Below are 5,481 nucleotides of genomic sequence, written 5' to 3' on the forward strand. Positions count from 1 at the left end.
GTATCCACACCTCTGTTGAGGGACTTCTTGGTTCTTTAACTAAGATATAACTTGCTTTTAAGAAAAGAGAGAATGAGAAAGACTTCTCAAAAATAGAAAGCGTATCCAAATATATGAAACTGGTCTCAATTGTGCAGTCACAGGAATTCAAGCAAAAAAAGAATACCATTCCGAAAGGTGATTCATCTAAGATGAAAAAGGACAAGCTTCAAGAGCCAGTGAAGCCATGGCAACCAGACAGACCACCCACTGCCCTCGGAAGGAGTTGGTGACTTTGGAAAATGCACTGTAACAATGAGTGAAATGAAAACAGTTCAGGCCACATACCACAACTGCTAAGCTCACAGCAACAGATATGAGCATGCAGGCCCAACTTCTGCCTTCATGGATTCAGCCAGTGGTGCACCACCCTCTCCCTATACGCCCTCACAAGGCAGGTACTGTAAACACGGTCAAATCCCATGGCTAGAAACTGAATCCTAACCCTGACCCCGATACAAGGCTACTGAGGTCAGTAGTCTTAGGAGAGAAAACTCTTGTTCTGCTAAATGAATGTGTTTTCAAAGTCCGTCTAAATGTTTTTGTTTATGGCCATATATTTGTGCTGTTCTCAAACTTGGTTAGAGAAACTTCTCATTGCAGTGCACAGTGGTTAATGTTGAAATTCATAACTATGTAAAATACTGAGGATAAGCAGTAGTGAGTACTCAGCAGTAGATGGGGTAGCTCTCCTCTGTCTCAAGGCTCAGGAAACCCCACAGAAGAGGGTTGAAAGCTAGAGTGGGGGACAGAACATCGGGACTGAGCCACCAGACAGAAGAACTGGTAAAGTTGATCAGGCCCAGACCCTAGAGAATCTCAGACTTGGGAACGCCGGGAGTGGAGGCAGTTCCCCCGCCAAACCACCTGATCTGGAACATGGAACCATGACACCCCACTAAGAGGACCGTGGCAGTTAGTCACGTAGCATAAAAACCCAGAGTTCTCCATGTTAGTGAGCTATCTAGCAAGGCCCCAAGTATTCAGCCAATGAGCTTCCCTTCCTGGGCATTCCTTTCCACCAAAGGTATTTAATCCCCAGGTCATCCTGTGGAGGGGCATACATTCACATTTGCCATCAAATAAAACAGTTTGAAAATGCAAGAGCCATCTCCTTCATCAAGGATTGCTGGGTTTTGGGGAGTTGACCTAAATCTCCAGATGGTCTTCTCCTTCCGAGCCCCTCGTACCAAACAAAACCAGGGCCGCCCTGACCAGGGTTGAGCTTTCCCCTTCATTCCTGGCTAGTAGATACCTTGATAGGAAGTGCTGACCCATGGACCCCAGTTCCCAATTCCCAGCAGTACACAGGTGACTCCTGGGTACACAGGGGACTGGGAACCACAGCATCCATCCCAGACCCTGCTGTTTCCCACCCAAGAAAACACAGACTGAGGATTCCCTGTATGCATTGTGCTCTGCCTCCCCTGAGTGGCACTCGGGCACCTTAGTGGCGAGGCAGACACACAGCCTGGCACCAGAAGATGAGGAGACGTGCTGTGAAATGATGGTTGTGCTATGGTTATTCTACTCACAAACCTGTAGCACCTAAGGAGACCTGCACAAGATCAAACTCGTTGGAAATCCAGCCTGGATGACATAAGGGCTGTCTGGGGCCAACTTCTACATTGGCTCAATTGGTTATTGATGACTTCTGTGAGTGGGAAAATTAGTTTTCTTTAAGGGTGTGGTCCATTGTCGGTTGACTTTATATCCATGAATATTTGAGAAGCACTAATTGGATTTAGTGGGTAAATAAATAAATAAGTAAATAAACTCGACACAGTGTGGTAGGACACACCTGCCATTCCAGAACTTAGTAGGTAAAGGCACGAGGATCTGGAATTCAAGGTCATTGTTGACTACAGTGAATTCAAGGCTTCCCTGGCCTGCATGACACCATGTTTATTTTTTTTTAAAGGAAAATAAGGAGGAGAAATTAAAAAGAAATATGTATATGTACACAAATTGAAAACCGTAATATAAAAATATTTAATTCCACTCTGTAGACTATGAAAAGTTTTGCTGTTGAGGTTTGAGAACACAGTAATCTATGAGTGTAATGTTAAGTCATTAGGAGTTGGTTTATAATATATTTCTTTATTTTCATATATGCAACCAAAACACCCCTACACGTAAAATAAAATGAAAACTATGTTAAAAAACAGTTTAAAGTGTTGGAGATATAATATGACAGCAGAGAGCTTGCCTGGCATGTGGGAGAACCTAAATTCATTTCTTTCTAATGAAGGAAAGGAGAGAGGGGAGGGTGGAAGGTGGGAGGGAAGTGGAAGAGAGGGAGGGAGGAATTCCAAGAAAGGACCATCTTGAGTTTGGTTTAGCAGATCAGCAATTTCCTAGGGACCTGGGTTGGTATTTTCATTGGCGTTAGTTCATTCTGCTATACAATGACTGTATGTGTGACCTACAGATGTCATATCCTGTTGATGCAGTTGTCAGTGATGGACAGACATACAGGAGCATAAAGGTATCCCTGTGAAAACGTCTGTAAGAAAGAGAGGGTTCATTCCCACCAACCCTCAATACATAAAGTTTAATCTACTTTATCCCTTGGTTACATTTGGTCATCTGAGCTGCTTTGGACAAGCTGGGACCAGCGGTACAGGCCGTGCAATCCTAGCTACTCAGGAGTCTGAGGCAAGATGCAACTGTGGGTGACACAATGAAGTGTTGCTCAAACTTCAGTTCCTCCCTGTTTACCCTCACAGGCTCAGAACAGAACAACTTACACGAGGACCTTGTGAGTAGGGCAATTGAGCACATGCTGTTTTGTCAGCCACCATGTGTCAGCTAGAGGGAAGGTGGGGAGTCACTGTGCCTGTCTTCAGACACAGGCGACCTTAGAGACTCTGTGAGAGGATGCCACCACTTTGCCTTTGCTCATGGTGTACAAGGCGTGCCATTTCTCATCTTGACAGATGGCCATCTGTCCTCAAACCCTAGGTCTGTCTCTTGTTCACTCAGTCCCTTTACGATTTTGTTTATGCTACTTCGTACCATCCTAGTTTCAATGATACTGAAGAATAGAGAGAGGAAGGGAGAATAAGGGGAGGGGAAAAGGAAGAGGAGAGATGGGAGAGAGGAGAGGAGAGGACAGAAGAGACAGAAGGAGAGGGAAGAGGAGGGAGAGGGAGAGAGAAAGCTGATTGGTGTTTTGTCAACTTGACACAAGGTAGAATATTTGAGAAGAGGGAACATCACTGGAGAAAATACATCTATCATACCGGCCTGTGGACAAGGCTGTGAGACATTTTCTTTATTACTGATGGGTGTGGGTCAGCCTACCACACTGTGAGTTGTGCATCCCCTGGTATCATGCTCTGGGGTTGTATAGGAAAGAAAACTAAGCCTGCTTCACCTTGAGTTCAGTTAACGTGTTATTAGAAGTCTAAGATGAAATAAACCACTTTCTCTCCAAGGTTCTTTTGCTCATGGCATTTTATCACAGCCGTGGAAATCCTAGCTAAGACAGAGAAATCCACACAATTTATTCTTTTAACCTTTTAACTGCACACTTCACTAATATTGACTATAGATGCTGTGTTGTCTTAGAGTTATTCATATTAATTAACTAAAAGTTTTTGCCTATTGATAAATAACTTGCCCATGTTTTCCCTTCTGGTAGACAACATTCCAAATTTTGCTTTTATGAATTTGACTTTATCTATTCTAGTATTTGAGACAAAAAAATCTTGTTATATTGCTCAGGTTGGCTCAGAACTCATTATGTAGTACAGACTGACCTTGCATTCATGGCAATCCTCCTGCCTCACCCTCTCAAGTGCAGTTGTTGCTGGAATGGATCAGTGTGCTCAGCTTGAATATGACTACTTTACATGTTTCCCATGAGGCAAACAGCTCATCACACGTCCTCTGGGTCTTGTGCATTTCACTTGTAGCCATTTATTGAAGGTTCAGCCATGGCTTTTCACATGGTGGTGACGGCATCATCATCATCAACATCATCATCTCCTCCTCCTCCTTCTTCTTCTTCATTCCACCATCTACGTACACCACACTTTCTTCAACCTCTTTCAGAATGATTTCTCAATCACAGATCTTGTGAATAGAGTTGCAATGATTACGAGAGTGCTGACATCTCACTTCTATACTTATTTCCCCTCTTACTGGGGTTCTATTTTTTTTGTTTATTTATTCGATATATTTTTATTTACATTTCAAATAATTTCCCCTTTTCTGGGTCCCCACTCAGTGAAAGTCCCATAAGCCCTCTTCCCTCCCCATTCCCCCATCGACCCCTTCCCACTTCCCTGTTCTGGTATTCCCCTATACTGCTGCACTGAGTCTTTCCAGAACCAGGGGTCACTCCTTCATTCCTTTTGGACATCATTTAATATGTGAATTATGTCTTGGGTATTCCATGTTTCTAGGCTAATATCCACTTATTAGTGAGTGCATACCATGATTGATCTTTTGAGACTGGGTTACCTCACTTAGTATGATGTTCTCCAGCTCCATCCATTTGCCTAAGAATTTCATGAATTCATTGTTTCTAATGGTTGAATAGTACTCCATTGTGTAAATATACCACATTTTTTTGTATCCATTCCTCCACTGAGGGACACCTGGGATTTTTCCAGGTTCTGGCTACTACAAATAGGGCTGCTATGAACATAGTGGAGCATGTATCCTTATTGCATGCCAGGGTTCTATTTTTTGATGTATATGTATTATGGCACACTTTATTTTTTCTTTTTCTTTTTTTAAATCTTTTTTTATTAGCTATTTTCTTTATTTTTACATTTCAAATGTTATCCCTTTTCCTGGTTTTCCCTCGAAAAACCTCCTATTCTCTTCCCTCTCCCCCTCAGCAAACCACCCACTCCTGCTCACCTGTCCTGGTATTCCCCTACACTGGGGCACCGAGCCTTCACAGGACCAAGGTCCTCTCATCCCATCGATGTCCAACAAGGCCATCTTCTGCTACATATGCGACTGGAGCGATGGATACTCTGGGGTTCTATTTTTAATTCTCTCTCTCTTTCTCTCTCTCTCTCTCTATCTCTCTCTCTCTCTCTCTTACACACACACACGCACACACACACACACACACACTAATATTTAATATTAAAAGCATTATATATGACAGGACAAATTTTATATGTGAAATATCTGGTTGAGATTTTTTTTGCAAAAATATTAACATCAAATGTTTCTTATTATAAACACGAGGAAATGTGAGCTTTGGGTTGAAGTTGAAATGTTTTGCATAAGTTGGTGGCCTTTACTTTCCGCAATGGGGACGCTATGGACAATCTTACTCTTGCATATTTACAGAGAGGCAAACAAGTTGAGGAACGAGCTCAGCTGCATCTAACTTAGGGGCCGGAAACATTTTTTAGAATCTGACACCTTCTTGTGAGGCCAATGGCTAGGAGGAAGGGTGAAGAGTCCAGAAGA

Source organism: Apodemus sylvaticus, chromosome 1, assembly GCF_947179515.1.
Source record: "Apodemus sylvaticus chromosome 1, mApoSyl1.1, whole genome shotgun sequence".
Classification (NCBI taxonomy): domain Eukaryota; kingdom Metazoa; phylum Chordata; class Mammalia; order Rodentia; family Muridae; genus Apodemus; species Apodemus sylvaticus.